The sequence below is a fragment of the Callorhinus ursinus genome, unplaced genomic scaffold, assembly GCF_003265705.2.
Source record: "Callorhinus ursinus isolate GAN/ISIS: 27379988/994484 unplaced genomic scaffold, GSC_fseal_2.0 scaffold22, whole genome shotgun sequence".
Lineage (NCBI taxonomy): Eukaryota > Metazoa > Chordata > Mammalia > Carnivora > Otariidae > Callorhinus > Callorhinus ursinus.
In genome coordinates, this window is record NW_027397084.1 from 21,180,428 (window position 1) to 21,205,492 (window position 25,065).

The window sequence follows — 25,065 nt, forward strand, 5'->3', positions numbered from 1 at the left end:
AGGAAGAACCAGAGGGTCTCTAACATTATGGATAGATTAGATACCTTGATGACAAATCCAACAGTCTGAAATTTTACCCTCCTTAACAGTGGTCTGGGAGATAGATGGGAGTGTTATCTTTCTAGGCCAATACTGGACTAAAGGAAAGAAAGAAAAAAGTTTTCATGCTTTGTGATTGTGTGAAGTCTTGATCTGGCAATTTGTGTGAAAGCAGTCTACTTCTATGTCAGCTACTTCTCTTCCTTGTCAGTTTGATTCAAAGGTCTCCAGCATCTTTACAGGAACAGTTATCTGGTGGAACCTTCTTTAGCTGTGAGATGCATACCCAAGGCTCAATACCTTCTTGTTTTTCAGCAGTGTCAGTGGTCAGGAGCACTTGGTAAGGTCCTTTCTAATAGGGCCCCAGGTCTGTTTCCCTCTGATGAATTTCGAGAATATTCAGTCATAGGCTCCAGAGTAGGACCAACAGAGTCCTTTCAACTGAGGTTCAGGAAGTCTTCTTTAACCTGTCATGAATGTCATGATGACAGGCGGCAGCATAAGTCATTAAAGACTTATGTCTCTGCTCACATTAGCATGAGACAACAGGGCTCACCAGAAACTTGTATACCAATAGACATTGGTCTACTGGTGATTATCTCATGTAGAGTGATCTTACGTTTCCCAAAGTAGGACTGTGAACAGTCAGCAAGAGTAGAGAGAATACCTTAGGCCAAGTGAGTTCAGTACTTTCAGCAAGTTTAGAATTTTTAACCAACTGAGCCACCCAGGCGCCCTCAGCAAGTTTAGAGATTTTTAGTTTGAGGATCTCATTAATTCTTTCAGCCTTGCCTGACGATTGAGGGTGAGAGGGACAATGATAATTTCAAGAAGTTTGGAAGATTTTCATTAAGACTTGGGTAATTTGTGGGCACCTGGTGGCACAGTTGGTTAAGCGACTGCCTTTGGCTCAGGTCATGATCCTGGAGTCCCGGGATCGAGTCCCGCATCGGGCTCCCTGCTCAGCAGGGAGTCTGCTTCTCCCTCTGACCCTCCCCCCTCTCATGTGCTCTCTCTCTCATTCTCACTCTCTCAAATAAATAAATAAATAAAATCTTAAAAAAAAAAAAAAGACTTGTGTAATTTGTTCCATGAAGTGAGTGTCCCAATCCCTGGAAATTGTATCCCAAGTAGGAAACATGTTTTCTCATGGTTTCTTTGCCACTGTGAGGACATCAGCATTGTGGCAGGGGAAGGCTTCGATCCATCTGAAATATATCCCCACAATAACAGGTGCACATTGATAACCCGTACTAAGTGGTAGTTGAATGAAGTCCAGCTGCAGGTGTTCAGAAGGTCCACAAGGAGGATATCTGAGGTGTTTGGGACTAAAGTAGTTTTCTAGGATTATGGACCTGTTGGGTAAGATGTGGGTGGTAGACTGTTTTTTGCAATTTTATAGATGTCTCCTTAACCAATGTCTATTCGAAATTTGAGTCATCTTAAATGCATGATGGTAGGTGAAGAAATGCAAAAACAAACAAACAAACAAACAAAAACAAAAAAAAGCACAAGAACAACAACAACAACAACAAACAAGTGGGGTTTAACAGGGATCTGGGAAAAACCAAGCAGCTATCTTGGGCTTCCATAACCCCAACTGCTTATATAATTTCGGACCAGTGTTTGCCCATCTTAATTTCTCTCATTCAGGAGCACATTGCTGCCATGTTACAAGGACATCAACATGGCAAAAGTCTAGCAATGAGGAATTAATTTTTGCCAAAACAGATGGATTCCATCCACATGGCATTCCCCTGATGCTCAGGTTTAATCCTTTGAGTGTGAGCTTCAATTTTGATCACAGCAATTTCAGAAGCTAAGAGCATAGCAGGAAGGTTTGCTTGCTGTCCGTTTTTGATTGGGGTTCCAGAGGATGTAAGAAAACCTCTTTGTGTGGACAGCATCCCCAAATCATGGATGAGCCCAAAAGCATATTGGCTGACAGTATAAATATTAACAGTTTATCCTTCTGATCACTGGTTCCAGTAAGGGCCTGGAGCTCTGCTTGTGGGAAGTTTCTCTTTGCAAGTAGTTCATATTGGGTAGTAATAACATAACTAGGTTGGAAATTCCCTTTATCATTTCGACAGTATGACCCATCAACAAACAAGATTAAATCAGGGTTAGTTAAAAGAGTGTCTCATAAATCAAGATACCTTGTCAGAAAATGGGATAGCAAAAGGGAGGTAGTCATGGGGCTCACCTTTGTCAGTCAGAGGCAACAGTAGCAAAATTAAGAATGCTACAACACTGAAGATGTAGATTAGGTGATGAAAGCAGAAGGATCTCATAGGAGATTAGTCTGCATGCAGAGAAATGTTGAGTCAATTCAGAGTTATGAAGACTTTGTACATCATATGGAGTTTGTAAAGAAATGTCATTTGCTAGGGTTAAATCCGCCAAAATTCCTACTAATTTTGTAACTGCAGCCATAGCCTTAAGACAAGTGGTTCAGGTACAAGCAACTGAATCAAGTTGTATGCTTTAATAGGCAACAGGTCTATGTTTATTACCATGTTCTTGTGTGAGCATTCCCAGGGCTTGGTTATCTCTTTCATGCACAAACAAAAGTTTGTGAGAAGTTCTGAGGAGTTGTGTAGCTCTGGGACAGTTCTTGCAGTGCTTGCTTTAAAAAAAGGCTTGCTAATGTTTATTTTCCCAAAGAAGGGGTTCAAGGACCAAAACTTTGGTTCACAGAGTGGGGAAGCCAGTGGAGAAAAATTGAAATCCATAGTCTGCAATAACCAGCCACACCCAGAAATCCACAAAGTTGTCACTTAGTTGAAGACCTAGGACATTTCTTGGATTAGCTGAAACCTTTTTGGAGATAGCTGGATTCCTTCAGCACTTAGATTATAACCTAGGTAATGAACAGTGTCTAGAGATAATTATAATTTTTCCTTTTTTTAGAGACCATATGTTACTTTTCAGCTAACTGTTGCAGCAAATAAAAGGACTTTTTTATGGATGACTCTTTGGTAACTGAGCACAGCAAGAGGTTGTTTACATATTGTAAAAGGCTTGATTTCTCAGGAAGCTAAAGGGTGCTTAAATCTCCCTGAAGTACTTGGGAGAGATAAGAAGGGCCCTCAGTGAACCCTTGAGGCATAACTGTCCATGTATATTGTTGAATGTTCCAAGTAAAAAAATAGATACTGGCTGTTAGGGTCTATGGGAGTTGCTGAAAAGGCTGATCAGAAATCTATAATAGTGAACAATTTCAGTCTGGTGGAACCTGCAACAAAAGGGTCTTCAAGTTTGGAACAACTAGGAAATGGGAAATAAGTATCTTGTTAATGACTCTCAAGCCCTGAACAGATTGCCATTCCCTCTCATTAGGTTTTTGGATTGGCAAGATCAGTGTATTCCAGGGGCTGGTACAGGGAATGATTGGCCCTTGGGTGATTAGGTCTTCTACTATGGGAGTGAAGCCTTGTATGGTCTCAGGCTTTAGTAGATATTGAGACAATTCAGGAAAAGTTTTAGTCACATCTGTTGAATCTTTATAATCTCTGTACTTTTTATTCTTCCAATGTCAGTATTAGAAGCAGCCTGCAGATTTCCGGGCACCTTGATTAAATTAGGGACTTTTGTTGGAATTCTTTTTCTTCTATATCAAAAGCAGATTGTAAAGAATATAAAAGACCAGGCTCAAGTTGGTCAGGAAATTCTAAGGTGAGGTCTCCATTGGTAGCAAAATGTCCTTTAAGTTTAGAAAGGAGATCTCTACCTAATAGATTGAAAGGGGATGTATCTCAGAGCAAAAGGGAAAGTTTTTCAATAAAAGGTCCCAGAGTCATTTGTACTGGTTGAAATAGAAATTCTTTCTGAGCTTTACCGGATACCCCCAACATGGAAAAACCTTCTTCTTTTTTTTTGTTTTTTTTTGTTTTTTGTTTTTTGTTTTCCTCCAAGGGATTTGTTTTCCTCTGAGACAGGGGTTAAAGTAGAAAGCATAGATCTAGTATCAACTAATCCTTGCCAAGGTTTCCCATTAATTTCAAGTTTAATTTCCTCCTGAGTGTTTAAGGAAATTACTGGTAGTTTACTGGAGAAACCCTTGGAGTCCTGTCAACTCTGGGAGGGACCTATATGGGGGGGCTACTTTGGGGGTAGAAATGGGGGCAATCAAGTTGAAGAATTTGCATAGGACCTTTGAAGACAATCCTTTTTCCAGTGCTACAGTTGATTACAAGTGAGATGTTGATTTTTGAGCCAGTGTTTTTATGATAGGATTCTAAGAAGGCACAGAATGAAAGGCCCAGGTATTATTTGAGGTCTCTTGCCTTGGCTTTGTTGTGGCTGCGAGGCTAATAGCCTGGCAAATTTTTGTTTGGCGACTTGCTCCAGGTCATTTCAAAGTGCCCAGCTATGGTCATGAGTTCAGTCAGAGGGTTGGCTTCCCATCCTATTTTCTTCCTTTTTATTAATCCACTAATCTCAGGATATACTCCATTTACAAAAAGAACAGCTACAGCAAGTTTGATGAGCTTATTTATTGTATGGAACCTGGAATGCCATCAGAAGGGGACTTCCAAATGGGCTTTAAAGTCCGCTACAGATTCATCTTTCTTTTGTTTGCGTGTTTGAATAATAAACCAATCAATCAGTAAGGGCAGGAAAAACCCTAGGAATGGACTGTAAAAGTTCAATTGCTATTTTGTAAGCTCTTTCTGATCTGTAAAAGGAGCACATTGAAGATGAATCATCTTAAATATCCCCCTCAAGGTTTTGCCATTTTGCTTCTTGCATCTGTTTTTCGGCTTCACTAGGTCCTACTGGTAAGGAAAATCTGTGTCCTAAGATGGCTGACTGAGCCAGCGACAGAATCCCAGTCCTTGCCCCGGGGCTCTTCCAGGTTCTTCTCCCTGCCCTGCTTCGGTCATGCACCAAAAGTACCAAGTATGCAGAAGCAGAAGTGTATAAATTGCTCCCATTTTTTGTGCTCAGGGCTCAGACCTTTGAAGATCACTCTCCTCTGCGCCTGCTGGCATTAGATAAACCTCCTAACCTCCAAGATCTCTGAGTGCCGCTTGGTTCTTCCATTGGGCGATCCAGTCCAGGTTCTGTAACACTACCAATATGTGGACTAGCTGATACAAATCTGACAGCCAGGGTCATAGGCCCCAATAATTATTCTAAATTCTTAAAAAAAACAAAAAAAAAAAACTTCTGGGGATCCTCCCTCGGGTTAGGAAATTCTTGAACTCCGATTCTGAGTTCAGTCTTTGACCAAAGGATAAAATATACATGAGGAGTTTTGTCAGCAATCTTGGGTAGTTTTATTTTTAAAGATTTTAAAAGGTAACTGTTTAATAGTCTCTTCAGAGTGGAAAGGCCTGTCAGACTGGGAATTAGTAAAATGTGAATACTCCCTAAAGAAAAGGGGAATAGTAAGAGTCACATCAGTTTTATTGTCTTTTGTTTTAATTATCTCCTATGTCTCTAACTTTACAGTAGCCTTCTGTAACTAGTCTTTTAATGAAGCCATCCTACAGTCTTGTAGTCTTTTGGAAGCTTTGGCAGATAAGTTAAAATAGTTACCCTAGTCTGTTTATTTAATTTGGGAACCCTTGCTTTCAAGTGTGCTTCTTCAATGAATGATGTTGTCTAACTGGAACATGCCCCACAATGGCCATCATAATTCCAGGTTATTTTTAGCAGGATTTTGTTATTTTTGTAGATATCGACAGCTTCCAGGACTGTAGTTCCTAGACACAAAATAAGCAGGTGTGCCGGAAGATGGTCTGCTTTACTCTTTGGAATTTAAAGATCCCACTTCTTTTAGCTAACCTTTATCTACACAAAACAAGAAAAACAAACATGTGCTTCTTAATGTCTTAGCAGTAACCAAGAGATGTTACTGAATCCTGGCCAAGAGAAGCCCCTGTGTACACATCCAATAATTCCCACCATGGAACCTGGGACTGGGGAATGGATTGAACCAGCAGACCTCAACAAATGGGTACTGCTACCTGATTGCAAACAAATGGGGAACTGCAGCCAACAGTTTCCCTCATGGAGTCTGGATATGGAACCAAGGACCAGAATTTCCAAACAAAGGGAGAACTGTGGTCCAAACTACCAGTGTTTCCCATTGTGGAACTAGTGATTCCAAACAAATGGGGAACTGACTCAAAACCCAATTAGACCTGGGGCTCAACACAAAGAGAATGGAGCTCAGAACCAAGAGGAACTTAACCACACCCCTCAAAAATGGTAAGAAAGGCAGTGAACTCAAAAGGGGACTCATGGGTGCCTCCTATGTTTCTCACTGTCCCTGAATGTCATCAGAAGTTTGCTTCCAATTCCACTGCCACTGCCACCAAATCTGTTAAATAACAAAAATTCAACTGATATATACACATACATATATATATATGTGTGTGTGTGTATATATATATATATATATATATATATATATAAAGTGTAGAATCTTTAAAAATAGGCATCATGTCTTTTTTTTTTTTCCATCCTCTTATACATATGTCTAGAAAACTTTTTAGAACATTATCCAGGACAAGTATAGAACATAGAAGTTGCTTAAGATATAATGAACTATTTATTTATGGCATAAAACGTTTTAGATCAGACTATCCATATCTTTTTTCATGACTACATATAATAGATCAAAAAGGAACTGGCCACAAGGGAAAAGCATTCTATGAACCAAAGAGTGAGAAAGTACGATGTAATTTTAATTTCATTTGTAAAGAACAGTTGAAGTATTTCTGAATGTTTTTCTTTCTTATAATGTGTACATTTCTCTTTTTTAAGATTTTATTTATTTATTTGACAGAGAGAGACACAGCGAGAGAGGGAACACAAGCAGGGGGAGTGGGAGAGGGAGAAGCAGGCTTCCCGCCGAGCAGGGAGCCCGATGCAGGGCTGGATCCCAGGACCCTGGGATCATGACCTGAGCTGAAGGCAGACGCTTAATGACTGAGCCACCCAGGCACCCCAATGTGGACATTTCTAATGTATATAATATCTTATACTTTTAATCCACTAAGGGAAAAGGAAATGTGTACATTTCTCTCCTTTTTTAAAGAATTATTTACTTTAGAGAGAGAGAGAAAGCAAGTGGGATGAGGGACAGAGGGAGAGAATCTTCAAGCAGACTCCCCGCTGAGGGCAAAGTTCCTTGGGGGGCTCGATCTTATGATCTGTGAGATCATGACCTGAACTGAAATAAAGTGTTGGATGCTTAACCAACCGAGTCACCTGGGTGCCCCAAGATGTGAACATTTCTAATGTATATAATATTTAATTAGCAATAATCACGCCTTGGATAAACCTCATTGGCTACGATACTGCCACTGCACAAAGCTAATGTATATAATATTTAATACTTTAATCTACTTAAGAGAAAAGATTCTTTTCCTATGGAGCTTAGTATGCATGCAAGTAAAATTATTGTTCACCATGGAGGTACACATTTTTAAACTTTATCATTGAAGTTTTTATTTATATATTTCTCATAACCATTGGGGGTGTGGTATTTAAAAAAGTCACATATGTGAGAAATTTAAACATCTAAGAGGCCACATGTCTATGTTGCAATCTCTCCCAGTGTGAATAAAAGGTGCTGGAATCTGAACATGGTTCTTCTAGCTGTAAATTTAATTTTGTTTTGTTTTTCTTGTTTTAAAACTGGCAGAACTGAGATGGGGAGATATAACAGCACATTAAAAAAAAAAAAAAAGACAGAAAACAGTGGCAGGTAAGAGAAGTAACTAAAATTCATTTTGTGTGTACTGTGTTTAAATTTGGGTCATTTCATTCTTAAAAAAAATACATGATGTATATATTATTTTCCTAAGTTTGAGCTGTGAAAACTATGATTCAAAGATCAATTTAATTTAGGCCATACTCATAAATAGCAGGAAAGAAAAGACATGCATACAAATCTCTTTGACATTAACACTTACAATCTTAGGTCAGCATATCATGGTGGAGTGCTGAGACATGAATAGATATTAGTTCAAAGTTTGCCCAACATGTCTTTCACAGAACAAAGATAAGTGTTGCAAAAAGACAAGAGAAAAATGCCCTATTTGGAGGTAATTACTAGTTTCCATTTCTGGACCAAATACAGAGAAAAACAGATTCAAAAAGCATATGTAAGATGAACACCTAAACAGTATATTGATAGCTTTACTGAAATTATATTAAGGCCTGATTCTTGATAATGATTCCTTCATAGTTGTGAAATGTCATTATTGAAGATACACTGAACCACAGAACACTTAAAAGCAAATATGTATTTTGGAAATGCTTGACCAAAGGAAATAAATTTGAGCAAATAAATTTTTTTCATATTTATTAGGTTTGTTAGCAAAAAATATAGTTTTTATTTTTAATTTCTGCTATCTGCAAATATTGTTATATTAATTTTAAATTATATTTTTCAAATCCAAATGGAATTACATTTAAAAAGAAGCTTTAAATGTTAAGTTTTCTGGATCCCAGTAATTAGAAGACAAATTCTTTGTTTTATTTCCAAGGATACAAAGACATAACTAGTTGCATCACAAGTAAACTTCAATGATACATAATCTTAGCAACAACAATAATTCAAAAGGAGAGTGTATGGCTACTTTAATTTATATATGTTCAGTTATTCATATGAATAAACAAAAGCAGGCTTCATAAATGTGTAATGATAACTTTTCCACCAGATACTAATATTTCCTTCTTTGAAAATCCAAAATGAAAAGTCTTATTAAACTTCTATCTCCTCTACTTTGAGGCTACAATAAAATAATAGTAAAAAATTAAAGAATGTGTAAAATCACAACGAGGAAGATGATATAGGGAATGTCTCAATATATTGCTAGAACATGCTAAGTATATAAACAATATTGATTTGTGAAACCTAAGATGTAGCGTTCCCAGGTCCTTGAACTGCAGCAGGAACTGAACTGTCCAGCGGGACCATATATAGAGACGTTTTCAGTCTCAGGGGCCCAGGTGTGGCATCATGCTTTTCTCTGTGACCATTTGAAATTCTGCATTTAAAAAAAGAGTTAGAATCCTTTTTCTCTCTCCTAAAGCCTCTTCCACATTTTCACATTGAGTTGCTAACAAGTTGTTATTTAGAGGCATAAAACTGATAGAATATTCTCTTGAGAAATGGAACAAAGGCCTTGGGAGAATAATTACAGCCAATGCAGATGATATAGATTTTAGGGATACCCAGGAATAATATGCAATTCACCCATAATATGCATAATAATGTGCAATACGCCTTAAAGTCTAGCTGGCCAATCAACGTTCTCTCGATGCACATAATGCTCCCATACAGTTTCTGCACTGCAAATATGAATAATAAACATGTATTACCAGTGTATTAAGAAAAAACATGGGAAATATTAAAGAAGAGGACAAATACATGCAAACCGAAGATCTGATCCTAGACAGTGAGCTAATACAGATAATTGAAGATAACATTAAAAAAGACTATAGTAAATGTCTTCCAATATATTTGGAAAGATTTTGCAGACATAAAGCAGGAACTGGTTGCTACATAAAAGATTCAGATAACAGGAAATAATACCATTTTTTAAAAGATTTTACTTATTTATTTGAGAGAGAGAGAAAAAGAGAGCAGGAGGGGGGCGAGGCAGAGGGAGAGGGAGAAGCAGGCTCCCCACTGAGCAGGGAGACCAACGTAGGGGCTTAATCCCAAGATCCCGAGATCATGACCTGAGCTGAAGGCAGACGCTTAACTCACTGAGCCATCCAGGCACCCCAGTGTCCTTTTTGAATTATTAAAAAATAATTTTTATTAAAAATTAAAATTTAATTTAAACAAATGGAGTCAGCACACCGTCTTTGGGCTGAGCCATGGTGGACGTTTTGAAGGGCAGCTGACCTGCAGCCTGTGATGCCCCTCACGGTCTCCTATGGAAGCCTGAGCCAGTGTGTAGCTCTCTCCCTTTGTCTCCTAACCATGTCCACCAATAAGAATGCTATTTCACCAACTGCCCACCTTAATAGATTCAAGAACAAGTACAGAAATGAATAGAAGTTAATGTGGAGCTGAGGAAAGCTAAGAAGGACGACCAGATGCTGAAAAGGAGAAATGCAAGCTCATTTCCTGGTGACGCTACTTGTCCACTGCAGGAAACCGCAACAACCAGGCCACTGTCAGTTGGTCTGTTGATGACATTGTCAAAGGCATAAATAGCAACCACTTGGAATGCCAGCTCCAGGCTACTCAAACAGCTAGGAAACTGGTTTCTAGGGAAAACAACCCCCACAGACAACATAATCAGGCTCCTTTGATTTCAAAATTTGTGTCCTTCTTGGACAGAACTGATTGTAGTCCCCTTCAGTTTGAATATGCTTGGGCCCTCACTAACATTGCTTCTGGGACATCAGAACAGACCAAGGTTGTGGTAGATGGAAGTGCTATCCCAGCATTCATTTCTCTGTTGGCATCTCCCCATGTCCACATCAGTGAACAAGCTGTATGGGCTCTAAAAAACATTGCACATGATTGTTTGGTTTTCTGAGACTTGATTATCAAGTATGGGCAGTTGACCCACTGTTGGCTTTCCTTGAAGTTCCTGATATGTCATCTTTAGCATGTGGTTACTTACAGAACCTTACTGAACACTTTCAAACCTTTGTCTCAACAAGAATCCTGTTAGATGAGGTTGAGCAGATTCTTCCTACTTTAGTTCATCTCCTGAATCATGATGATCCAGAAGTATTAGCAGATACCTGCTGGGCCATTTCCTACCTTATTGTTGGTCCAAATGAATGGATTGAGATGGTTGTGAAAACAGAAGTTGTGCCCAACTTGTGAAGCTTCTAGGAGCTACTGAGTTGCCCATTGTGACTCTTGTGCTAAGAGCCAAAGGAAATATTGTCACTGGGACAGATGAACAGACTCAGGGTGTAATAGATGCAGGAGCACTTGCTGTCTTTCCCAGTCTGCTAATGACCCCCAAAACTGATATTCAAAAGGAAGCTACATGGATAATGTCAAATATCACAGCTGGTCACCAGGACCAGATACAGCAAGCTGTGAATCATGGATGAGTCCCATTCCTCATTGGGGTTCTTTTTTTTTTTTTTTTAAAGATTTTTTACTTATTTATTTGACAGAGAGAGTGAGAGACACAGCGAGAGAGGGTACACAAGCAGGGGGAGTAGGAAAGGGAGAAGCAGGCTTCCCGCTGGGCAGGGAGCCCGATGCAGGGCTCGATCCCAGGACACTGGGATCATGACCTGAGCCAAAGGCAGAACTTAACGACTGAGCCACCCAGGCGTCCCCCTCACTGGGGTTCTAAGGCAGACTTTAAGACACAAAAGGAAGCTGTCAACAACTATACAAGTGGAGGGACAGATGAACAGATTGTATACCTCATTCATTGTGGCGTAATAGAACCATTGATGAACCTCTTAACTGCAAAAGTTACCAAAAGTATTCCAGTTATTCTGGATGCCAATTCCAACATCTTTCAGGCTGCTGAGAAGCTAGGTGAAACTGAGAAACTTAGTATGATTGATGAATGTGGAGGTCTGGACAAAATTGAAGCTCTCCAAAACTATGAGAATGAGTCTGTATACAAAGCTTCATTAAACTTAAATAAGAAGTATCTCTATTGAGGAAGAGGAAGATCAAAATGTTGTGCCAGAAACTACCTCTGACAGCTCTCCCTTCCAAGTTGAGGATGGCACTCCTGGGAACTTTAACTTTTTGATTGTACAGCTGAAGCATAAAATTGTTTGTTGTATACCAAGTTTGGTATAAGTTTGTCTTACTGTTTCTCGACTAAGAACTCTTTTTAAATGTGTTTTGTTATTGTAGCACTTTTTACAATGAAACTCTACTTGACCCATTCCAAATGGTACCTACTGTATGAAGCTTCTCTCAGTGGGTTTCTTATTTTTATGTGGACTCTCATGTCTTGCAGTGTCCTGTAAGTAGAGATTAAATTACACCCTTTTCATTAAAAAAATTAAAAATTTCTTAAAAAAAATAAACAGGTGGAGTCAGACTAGAGTAGAGAAGGGGAGACTTTGGGCCTAAGTGTGCAGCAGGTCTAGAGAACAGTAATTTCAGATTGGCTGCAGAGTTTAGAACTCATGAGTAAAGGTGATTTGGGGAAATAGGATTCAGGCTACCAAAGTACATGAGTAGAATCTTAGGCACGGTAGAAGATAGGACTGAATAAGAAGACATAAACACAAAGAAAAACATTACAAATATCAAGGGGATAAAAAGGCAAAGAAAAATTACAAAAAAAGCAAAATCCAAATATAAAGATAACAAAAACCATGGTATCTTCTGAAAAATTTATAATGCAGATTAGAGATCTAATGGAATATCACACTAGGAATATTCAAGGTCATTTACCTGAGAGTTTTGTAAATATTAATAGATCATAGTACATGATCCTGTATTAAGTAATACTTATAGAGCAAAATCATATTGGATATTATATTTTAGAATAAACATAGACAGAACATTGGCAATGTTACTATGGTTACAGAGGAGAATATACACCTTAACATGGAAAATATAAAAATATAAGTTTTGGTTGACTGAGAAAAAAATGAAAAGTGGGAGAATTATTGATGGGAGGGCTACCTCATGTCACTTAGTGGTGATTAGAAGGCTACACTCTCTGGAGAAGCAACACATTATAAAGTTGTCTAGTAAGGAATGTAAAGGCATTGCTATAATTTTATTAGAAAAAGGAAATTTTTTTTTATTAAAGATTTTTATTTATTTATTTGAGAGAAAGAATGAGAGACAGAGAGCATGAGAGGGGAGAGGGTCAGAGGGAGAAGCAGACTCCCTGCCGAGCAGGGAGCCCGATGCGGGACTCGATCCTGGGACTCCAGGATCATGACCTGAGCCGAAGGCAGTGGCTTAACGAACTGAGCCACCCAGGTGCCCGAAAAAGGAAAATTTTTAATTTTTTGTATTTTACAAAAAATTTACAAAAAATTGTGACTTTTTTAAGTCTAGTAAAATTATACATCTAATAATTACATAAAGATCAAGGCTATAAACATACATATTGCTGAAACATAGAAGTAACCACCAGGAAACTAAAATCAGAAAAAGTTAAAGATGTAGTCTCTGGTAGAAGAGACTAAAAGAGTAACAGTTAAATGAGGGTTTTATTGCTTTTCATTTTTAAGTTATTCTCTACCATTTTAGAGATGCAAGAATAACTTGTTTTAAAAGAAAAATCATATAAGCAAATGCAAGGTTAACATAATTAATTCTTTTAAAAAATAAAAAGGCAAACTAATTCTCATTCTCTGACCTCCAAATATGTTGTTTATTTGTTTCTTTCAGACAGAGCAGTTAAGCCAACAGATCTCTGTTCCTATGCCTCAGTTTTTGTTTTTTTTTTTTAAGATTTGTTATTTATTTAATTGACAGAGAGAGACACAGCGAGAGAGGGAGGACAAGTAGGGGGAGTGGGAGAGGGAGAAGCAGGCTTCCCGCTGAGCAGGGAGCCCGATGTGGGGCTGGAGCCCAGGACACTGGGATCATGACCTGAGCCGAAGGCAGACGCTTAACCAACTGAGCCACCCAGGCGCCCCTTGTTTTTGTTTTTTAAAGATTTTATTTATTTATTTGACAGAGAGAGACACAGCGAGAGAGGGAACACAAGCAGGGGGAGTGGGAGAGGGAGAAGCAGGCTCGCCGCTGAGCAAGCAGCGCAGTGTGGGGCTCGATCCCAGGATCCCGGGACCATGACCTGAGCCCAAGGCAGATGCTTAACCAACTGAGCCACTTAGGCGCCACCCCTGTGCCTCAGTTTTAGCTTCAAATAAGCCAATGAAATGTTAAGAACAATACTTTTTTTTTAACTTTTTCATTTTGGAATAATTTTAGATTTACAGAAAAGTTGCAAAGATATTATGGAGAGTTCTCATATGCCTTTCACTCAGTCTACTCTAATGTTAACATATAACAATGGCACATTTGTCAAAACTAAGTAATTTAATGTAATTACAAATAATATTAATTAAACTCCAGGCTTTCTTCGTGCTTCCTAAAACTTTCACAGATGTTCTCTTTCTTTTCCAAGATCCAAACCAGAACATCACATTGTATTTAAACACTTTGGATGTAAAAGTCTTAGAGGAGAAGCAAAAGTTAAGATCATGAAAGCTTCTGATCCCTGGGAGCTGGCGTTATAAGTTCCTAGGGAACTAAAAGATAATTAAGACCCTGTAAGGAGGTGATGCTACTGAGGTGCATGCATTGTTTGCTTAGATCATAATCATAGACCCAGTCTAAATCTCCATGAATGCTTTTCCTTTTTTTTTTTTTTTAAAGATTTTATTTATTTGACAGAGAGAGACACAGCGAGAGAGGGAACACAAGCAGGGGGAGTGGGAGAGGGAGAAGCAGGCTTCCCACTGAGCAGGGAGCCCGAGAGATGTGGGGCTCCATCCCAGGACCCTGAGATCAGGACCCGAGCCAAAGGCAGACGCCCAACGACTGAGCCACCCAGGCACTCTCTGTGAATGTTTTTTCTAAGAACATATCAAGCATCAAAAAATGAGCAATACAGGGAAGTTATACATCAACTGGGCTCATTAATATCACCTCTGTAGATTACCAGGTACGTTCCTCAGAAATAACAGCCAGATCTTGAGACTTTCCTACTTTGGTTCTTATTTTGGAAAAAGCTGGAAGGATGAATCACTCCTGCCATCCTGTTTTCTTTTTTCCTCATCCAAATAACTGCAACTAAAGGACTTCTGCTTTTAAATGTCTGGCATACCAAATACTTGTTTTTGCTGAAACTTAAGAGTGGGATGGTATGAATGAAATAGTCTGTTGTATTTATCAAGTTAGCCTGAAAGCCATTTCATAATACATGTCAAAATATTATGAATTCAGTTCACATTTCAGTTAAAAACAATTTGAAACCCTTTACTAGGCTAAGCTCACTTAAAAAATCCTTCTTAAAATCGTCTATTATTGATTTCATAAATTTGACAGCTGTTTTGTTCTTTTAAATAATACTAAATGATCTTAAGCCACCCCTTGTACAAGAGTCATTTTCTTTAGGGACATATCTTCTCCCAGTGACAGAGGTGAAAAAATAAAAAGGCTGAATTTCCTTGTTAAAAACAGGGCCTGAGGCACCTGGGTGGTTCAGTGGGTTAAGCGTCTGCCTTCGGCTCAGGTCATGATCTCAGTGTCCTGGTATCGTGCCCCACGTCGGGCTCTCTGCTAGGCAGGGAGCTTGCTTCTCTCTCTCATGCTCCCTCTGTGCTCTCCCTCTCTCTCTCTCTCAAATAAATAAATAAAATCTAAACAAAAAAAACAAAAACAAAAACAAACCAAACAAACAAAAAAAGCAGAGTCTGTTGAGGCAGATGGATTGAAGAATAGGAGGTTAGTCAAACAGGGAAGAGAATTTTGAATATAAGCTCTTTTAGAAATGAAATGCAGATTATTAACTACTCAGAATAAACTGTACTAAAGTTATCTTAAGTACATACACCAAGGATCTATCTCTGCTTCTGTCACTAGCTGTATCCTGTGTAGCCCCGATAAATAACATGTCTGACCAAAATGCAATGCGTGACTGAAATGCTAGGTATTCATAGGAGAGATATTTTGTCATCTATCTTTATATGGGGCTAAAAATAAATCAGATAAATAAAACATTCCTATAGTCACCCAGCCAGTGTGAAACGTGAAATACAATTTTTGCAGTTTTGCATTAGAAAAATCCACTTTTTTAAAAGCTTTTTTCTATAACTTTCACAAGAAGATATATAGTATGCAAAATTAAGATGTATCACTATGAGCCATCCCATAGGTATGCAATTTAAAATTATCTTCTAATAACAAACTATAGAAATGATCCTTGAAAGCAGTGTATATATGCCAGTGGGTCTCACATCAATCCTAGGGAGGGCAGTTAAATTTGAATTTCCTATGTATCATATGACCTCACTGATACGAGGAATTCTTAATCTCAGGAAACAAACTGAGTGTTGCTGGAGTGGTGGGGGGTGGGAGGGATGGGGTGGCTGGGTGATAGACATTGGGGAGGGTATGTGCTATGGTGAGCGCTGTGAATTGTGCAAGACTGTTGAATCACAGATCTGTACTTCTGAAACAAATAACGCAACATATGTTAAGAAAAAAGAAAAAGAAGATAGCAGGAGGGGAAGAATGAAGGGGGTAAGTCGGAGGGGGAGAGGAACCATGAGAGACGATGGACTCTGAAAAACAAACTGAGGGTTCTAGAGGGGAGGGGGGTGGGGGGATGGGTTAGCCTGGTGATGGGTATTAAAGAGGGCACATTCTGCATGGAGCACTGGGTGTTATGCACAAACAATGAATCATGGAACACTACACCAAAAACTAATGATGGAATGTATGGTGATTAACATAACAATAAAAGATTAAAAAAATTTGAATTTCCTCAGTTTGCCCATCAGTAATGGAAGGTACTATTCTTTCTATATAAGCCTATAAGAGGAGAACTAAAAAAAAAAAAAAACTCTAATAAACTAATGAGTGCAGCATTTCTAGTCCTTCAGAGGACAAGTAGTCCGCTTACTAGATGCACATTAAGCTCATTAATATAATTAATGTCTCCAATCATTTTTTATAAAAAATGGTTTGACTCAAACCCTTAAAGTGTATTAAATAAAATATTTTTAAATGACAGATAATAGCTTTGGACCTTAGTTTTCCATTTATGATTAGTTTCCTGGCTTGCCCATGGGTACTTTAGTGGTTTTTCTAATTTGGCAACAGGCACAAAATAGTATTGACAAATGTTTCAGTAGGGTTTGGAAATTCATTCATATATTTACTCTGAAAAATGAATTCAAAACTTAAAAACAAATAAATGAATACATAAATAAATAAAGTAATATTGTGGAAAAGAATACACTATTTTCTATGCCAGGGTATATTTTGTCATATTTTTCAAATGATAGGTTTTTGGCTAATATTTTTGTTAAATTGTCAAAAGAGAATAAAACAATGACTTACGTGGGAAAACAGAACAATAAAATAAAACAATGTAATTAGAATTACTGAATCTATGTTAATATGCTGCAAATAACAAAATCTTATGTAGACTGGCTATCTGTAAGTTGAATCTAGCTTATATGTATGTATTTTGTGTCTAAAATGACTGCATAGTTTTCTTAAGTGGGTCAGGGGAATACTTAGAAAAAGCTATTCTAATATGGAAAATCATGTCAAAGGGGCATATAGTTCAACTTTTTATTTTAAACACCATTAGTTAACTCTAGTGACTTACATTTAAATATGTTCATTTTAACTTGTTTCAGCCTCACTTTTTGTATTAGCATCATCATCAGATATGCTAGGATATAATTCTATTGGCATAAATAAAATTTAGTTTATACAAGTTCAGCAAGATTTAAGAATTTAAAACCAAAACATGTATTTTTTATAATTTTTGAAATGAAGATATGGTGAAACTAGCAGCTATGTAATAGAAGCACTGTTATAGACAGGGATTTTTGTTGAGGATAAGCAACTTTCATGAATTATGAAAATACTGTTAATTAAATTAAATAAAAATAATATAGGCAGAAAATGAAGCTGTTGGAGAGCTTTTAATCTGTTTGTTAGACTGAATTATTTGCCATGGTTTTACATTTATCTTAAAGAATTAAACATCGAAACTCAGAAAGATCAAAATAAAAAAAATCTCATTGCAAAGCAAATATAAATTAATTTGTTAGATCCCACTATTGGATATTATTTTATGAATTAACCATGTGTATGTTTTTGATTTGATTGCAAGTGATAAATACCTGGAAGACTGAAACCCTACCAAAGAAGTTGGTAGGTAGAGTTACCCCGGATGCAAGAATCCAGAAACATGTAATAAAAGGAGACAAAAGAGAAATTTGAAATAAATTTCTTATGATACAGAGAGAGGCTTCTTTCATATGAATGCCCCCATAGGAAATTATATCTCATAAAAGCCCACTATTGTCTATGATTCTATCTGATGGTGATTGTAGCCAACTTTTAAAATGGAATATACTTGGAAAGCACTGTGGAAAACATTTATATGGAGGAGAATAAGATATCTGGAAGATTCTGTATTTGCATAGATCTATACTGTAAAAAATGGGATCATAAAAATATAGTACCTTTGGAAAGCATGTGAAAAAGATAATTTTATACTTATCTGAAATCCAAAAGTGACAAGGAAAACGTGAACTACACACCAAAAGGCAAAACAAACAAAAAAGCAAACAGAATTAGAAAGAGGAGTGAGTCATACCTTGGCTTAGATGCGGCACGATAAAAGACAGAAAATCTGTTTGAGAATAACTTCTCTTTCTCTAAAAGTTTTCCTGAAGGCATAAGCCAGGTTTTACTGTAGCTTCTACTTGGGTGTATGCTATCTATTAGCACACTGGATATAGTGTAACTATAACTCAATTACTCTCCAAGTGTATTTGTTGTGAGGGTGAAAGTACACAAGTATTTTAATTCATTTCAGATAATTTATTCTCTTAATAAGAAGTCCTTGGGTTCATAGACACAAACTCCATATATTCCATTTAAAAAATGATGCCAAAAAAATGACAAAGAGAAAAATAAAAGTAGTTTTAGAAGTAAAGATTTGATATATAACAATGAAGTAGGTTGTGTCAGGATATCATTATCTCATCTGTTCTCACCCATAAGAACTCAGCAGCTCAGTTGCTGAGGGGCGCCGCCGGGGGCTTATCAATAAAACATACCAAGAAACAACTATGGCAGACAGACATGTAGACTATAAATACCAAGAGTTTGTGAGGACTCTCTGAGCGGTAGTCTGGGCAAAGCTAAACTCTGCTGATCTAAAATAGCTCTCCAAAGACTTCGGGACAATGAGCTCCTGCCTCTGTAAAGGCGACTCTCTTACACGAAGTGACGAAAACCAGACATCGGCCTCAAGATGATCTTGTCCGTCAACACCAGCGCCGCTACCCCTCGCGGTGTGTTTACCCACACAGGACTTTCACTTTTGCGCTGGCAGCGGGACGTCAGCTTTCCATCGACTAAGCTCGCTCTTCAGAGTACTAATTCCTAAAAGGTTCCTACAAGGCACACTTCAGTTGGACCTTTTTCATCTCCCTTGCCTGGAAAAATAGTGTCATTAATTTAACATTGGTTTGGAGTAGGTTTTTCTTTCTTTCTTTCTTTCTTTCTTTCTTTCTTTCTTTCTTTCTTTCTTTCTTTCTTTCTTTCTTTTTTTCTTTTTCTTTCTTTCTTTCTTTCTTTTTTTCTCTTTCTTTCTTTCTTTCTTTCTTTCTTTCTTTCTTTCTTTCTTTCTTTCTTTCTTTCTTTTTCTTTCTTTCTTTCTTTCTTTCCTTTCTTTCTTTCTTTTTTCTTTTTCTTTCTTTCTTTCTAAATTATTATTATTTTTTATTATTATGTTCAATTAGTCAGCATATAGTACTAAACTCAGGGTTACAGAAGGGAGGTTATTTCTTTATTGGCTAATTTAAAGATAGGCTTGCGAAATTCGCAAAGTGAACCAATATTAAATACATTGTTGGCAAAGATAGAAAAAATGATGCCTAAAGTGAGCATACTCAGTTTTATTCTCCTTATCTCATTTATTTAAAGGACAAGCGGTACTATAAAGAAAATGAAGACTTGGAGGCACATTTTAAGCAACTTCAAAGACATCATTTCAGGGAAACATTCAATCTAGTGTGTGAAATTGGACAAAGGTACAAAAAATATGGCAAAGATGTTGATTTATGACTAAAAGTTCTCAAAGAAGAGAACTAGTCTTGAGCTAGTATTTTAAGAAGTGCAGAATTTAGTTTTCTGTGTCACTGGGAAATGCTTAACATTTATACATTCATAATTTTAATATACATTCATAATTTTAATATTTGATTTCATATAGGTACAAATGTTGGCTCTAATTTGATTGTTTCCTTCCAAAATATTTAATTTCTGAGATTCACTTTATTATGAAAGGCTTTTGTAGCCAGATTTAATTTTTAAGATTTTATTGTCTACCTAAAAATACATTTATAGGCTTTCTTTTTTTTTTTTAAGATTTTATTTGTTTATTATTAGCCCGATGTGGGACTCGATTGCGGCACCCCCGGATCATGACCGGAGCCAAAGGTAGTCGCTTAACCAACTAAGCCACCCAGGCGCCTCAGGCTTTTTTTATTCTTGTCTGCTGGGGGACCTTTTAGAAATCCACTTTCTTAGGACACCATCACCAGAGGCTAAATAAGAACCCATTTTGTTCCTATGTTTTTTCATATGTAAATACATGGATATAGTACATTTAAACTATTTTAAAATACAATTGAATAGAATTTTGGTACTACTTAGAAAAAAGAGAAAACACTGATATAAAATAATGAATTAAAATACATTATCACTACAATATTTCAAACTCCTAAGAAGTTAGTTTAGGCTTATTTAGCAATAGATTTAAAAATTTATAGCACTCTTGTACATATATAAAAAAGAAAATATGAATGACATGCTAGGTAAAGTTTTTCAATCATTTTTTATTTTCTGGGTCAGACTTCTCTGAATAATTTGCATCCCAGAATAGTGGATGCCTATGAAAACCCGTAGCTATTAACAGATTTTCAGATAATAACGAGTACTCCTAGTCCTCACTCAAATGATCCCTTAATGATTTGGAGACTGATGTACTGAGGAGTTATGGTCATTTGCCTCTAGAGTAACGACTAAGCTCTGACAAGCCAGGCAATGCCAGATTTGACATGACTACCACCTGGCCAACAGTAATATAAAATACAACTGATTTTTGAGCTGGTGAGTGATTTCAGAGTTGCTAAAATGTAAAAAATGGACACAGTCAATGTCCATAATCAATGGATATAATCAATAAAATACAGCATTTTTAAACTCATAGCATAATATTGAATATTAGAGATGATAACATAAGTTAAATTTTTAGTACAGATGAGGCACAAAATGTAGGAAAGCCCTGGGAAAAATGTGATTGTGGAGTCCAAAAAAAAAAATCATGTAAAATGGTGCTATTATATTATTGTGAGACTCATAAAATTGCTAGGGAGAAACTGCATAGCCAATAGCCAAGGATTTCTGTGAGATACAAATTAACTCTAGATGTATTTTAGAATGACCTAGTAGGCAACTTTTCTCCCTCTGGGAAATAGTGACCAGGGGTATCTATTTCTGGCCATGAGAAACTATCTAGTACAAGACTATTGCAATAAACAAATATAATACTAAACAAAATATATGAAGCACATATTTTTGGACATTGTATATCAAGCAATGTAGGGACTTTTACCTCTTGGGGAAGAGAAACTCACAGCATGAGCCGCACCACCAAAAATATGGCTTCCTGATGCAGATACTTTTGGTCAGTAGCACCCATTCTGCCAAGTTGAGGAGGCAGAATAAAGAACTGTGAAACAGCTGAAATTTCTAAGGCACATTAACAAAGAAGAGGAAGTGGGCAGAGAAAGAGTTCAAAACACAGAGACATGAAAAATGATCTGATTGGCACAACTCGAGTATCAACCAGAATTAGTCTCTTGGTCAGCTGGATGCTGGTAGTGTCGGTAGTGATTGTATTGAAACTAAGGCCCTGCTGGAGAGAATAGTGTTCAAATTAATAGTTCTTTCAAACAAATACTAATTTAAATAACCACATTTGTGTGTGATGCCTTAGTTCTTAAGATTATCTCATTTTTAGAACTGCTACCAAATCACGCAGGTAGTATATTAGGAGAGGTTACACTAAGGTAAATAGGATTTTAAAGTCTAAGTCTAGACTGATCTTGGAGAGGCGGATTTTCATATTTACAGAGTAAAATTGTGTATATCAAACTTTCAGAATCAATTTACAAGGGTGTGCCTAATAAGATGACGAGAAATGAATAATGAAGACATGAGCCCATGTCATTTGTTTCAATAATAATGTCACATTTTAGCATTCTCATTTATGTGCAAGGACTTAGTGATGGTACCTGTATTTATTATGTGCAACTAGTGTAAGTAAACACATTTCAGGACCTTCTGAACTAGTTTTTCATCTGATATCAGTCACTTTCCACCCTACTACTAACTTCTCTTGATGTCCAAACGTGTCAAAATGAGCACATGCATGTGTGCAAGCATGTGCACACACCAACCCTCGCCATACACACACACACACACAAAACATATAAACACGTCTGACAAGTAAACTTAATGTACAGAAGGGTGATCTTGTGTCTGTAGCAGTTGACTCCAGGGCCTGTTGCCATTTGTAGTCTGTATGTCTAGTAGTCTGAAAACTTTGCAGCAAATCACCTCCATATTCCTAATGGCTGCACACAGTGTTTGTCTTTCTTTCACGTCTGATTTGTGTCAATCCGGGACTGGAATTCACTGTATGACTTTGTGCTTCAGGTTTCTTTTGAATACTTTTTCTGTTCTGCTTGTTTGGGACTGTCCTTTTTTTCATCTCGGAACAGAGCATGTGCTTAGGTATTCTGCTGTTCTCCATGTTCTGTACATGTCCTGCAAGCAAAGTTCTGCTTTAGCAAGTATCACTTCAATAAAACACCGGGTTCTTTTCAGGACCTAATTTTGACATTTGACAAGAATGAATGGTATGTAATGATAAAAACACATCGATGTTGAGTGTGGAGAAAGTCTGATGTCATACAGACAACTAGAGATTTTATAATCCTGTCTTTCATCAGGTGGATGGCATAATCCTCTGCTTTTTGAAGACTCAGGTAGAGCAACTTGTTTTGATTCTCTTTACTATATTTTTAATGTAGTTGTGTATTTTTTTCCAGATATAAACAAGGGGGAAAAGATAATTCAATGGTAGATTTTACTTGGGAATTGTCAGTAAATATTTCAGTTCATGGTATTCAAGAGGCAGACTGGAGCATAGCTTCCATTTACTTCATTCTATGCTCCGGGTTCCAAGAATAAACATCGGAATATGGCAGTATCTTGATGTCTATCTCATGGATTTTCAATGATGCCTCCTGCCTATAAATTGGATATTTCCCAGAGGACTAAACACAAAATCTAACACTGATATCTATATTCTTTCCTGCACTATCATACCTAACACTATGGCAGATATGATATTTTTTAAAGTAGAAATAAAGATGAGTTAACAGTAAACATTTTTATATACATTTGCGTTTAAGACTTTAATGTCTTTTTCATGAATTTATTTTATCTTTATGTAACATTCTTCCTAATTGCTAAAAATATTCATTTTTCTAAAGTCCACTTGCTCTGGTATTAATATGGCCACTTTAGTTTTATTTTGATTATTACTTGTACAGTTTAGCTTTTGCGAATATTTACTTTAAACTTAAGTATTCTTTACATTTAATACAGGTTTCTTGTATAGTGTTCATAGTTTGGACTTATTTAATCCAATGTTCATCTTTAATTGCTGTGTTTATACCACTTATATTTTTACTGAGGAATAATTCACATATAAATTTTTATAAAAGGTGTACATTTTAATTTTTTTTAGTTTATTTGCAAAGCTGGGCAAGCATCACCATTATCTAATTCCAGAATATTTTCATCACCCCACAATGAAACGACATACCTAAGAGCAATCACTCCCATCTCCCTTTCCCCCAGACTGATCTACTTCCTGTTTCTATGGATATGCCTATTTTGGATATTTCATATAAATGGGATCACAACATCTGTGAGATTTTGTCCCTGCCTTGTCTACTTAGCATAATATTTTCAAGATCACCAATATTGTAGCATGTATCAGTACTCCGTTCCTTCTTATAACTAAAAAAATCCCATTTTTATGGTTATTCTATTTTCTGTTTATCCATTCATCTGTTGATGGACATTTGGGTTTCTTCCACTTTGTGGCTAATATGCATAATTCTGCTGTGAATATTCATGTATAAGTTTTTGTATGAACATATACTTTCTATTTTCTTGGTTACATACTTAGGAAAGGAAGTACTAGATCATATGATAATTTCATGTTTAACTTTTTGAGAAACTGCTAAACTGTTTCCCAAAGAGGATGCACTATTTTGTATTCCCACCAGCAATGTAGGGTTGGTTCCACTTTATCCATAGCCTTGTCAAAACTTGTTATTGCCTATATTTTTGGTGACAGCCATCATGGTACGTGTGAAGTGTTACTTGTTATTTTTATTTGCATTTCCCTAGAAACTAATGATGTTGAATAACTTTTCATGTGCTTATCAGCCACTTGTATGTCCTCTTTGGAGAAATATGTATTCAAGTCTTTTGTCCATTTTTAGTTGGATTATTTTTTAACTGATGCTTTGCTGAGCTGCTTTGGGTCCTACACAGCAATATTTCCTCTCTGTGATTTCAACCCCTCCCCATCCCAGCCTGGCCTTTTGATACCTTTCTTCCTGGTTCCTCTGGTCAGAAAAATGGATTTCTTTTCTTTTTTTTTTTTTTAAGACTTTATTTATTTATTTGACAGAGAGAGAGCGAGAGAGTACTAACAGGGGGCACAGCAGAGGGAGATGGAGTAGCAGGCTCCCCGTTGAGCAGGGAGCCTGATCCAGGGCTCAATCCCAGGACCCTGGGATCATGACCTGAGCCAAAGGCAGAGGCTTAACAACTGAGCCATCCAAATGCTCCCAGAAAAATGGATTTCTAGCCATTTCAGCCACTTGCTCCTTCCCACAGCTCTGAGACTAGTACCACCTTAGGGGCAAATCATCCAGAGAAAAGGAGAAAATGGGATACACATGCTTTGTAGATCATTTCTCCAAGCTTTGACTCCCTTTTACTATTAAACTGTTCTATTTTCAGAGTTGTTCAGTAGTTACATTTTGCCTATTGCATAAAATTTTTAGTTATAATTAGTGAGGAATATAGGCTTTAGTAGACTTACCCCTCCATGCCAGAAGAACTCTACAGTCTCTGTAGACTTAAAGTGACAAATTTTTAAACTCTAATTGGAAACACAGAATTTTGTTAATAACAGTGATAGCTGACCCACTACTTTGAATGACATTATT

General features: G+C 37.0%; 2 pseudogenes; one reads left to right on the plus strand and one right to left on the minus strand.

Annotated features, from left to right (window-relative positions):
* Window positions 1–7,291: 7,291 nt before the first annotated feature.
* Window positions 7,292–7,373, minus strand: LOC112838069 (U4 spliceosomal RNA; annotated as a pseudogene).
* Window positions 7,374–9,997: 2,624 nt separating this feature from the next.
* LOC141374780 (importin subunit alpha-1 pseudogene) lies at window positions 9,998–19,099 on the plus strand (annotated as a pseudogene).
* Window positions 19,100–25,065: the final 5,966 nt, after the last annotated feature.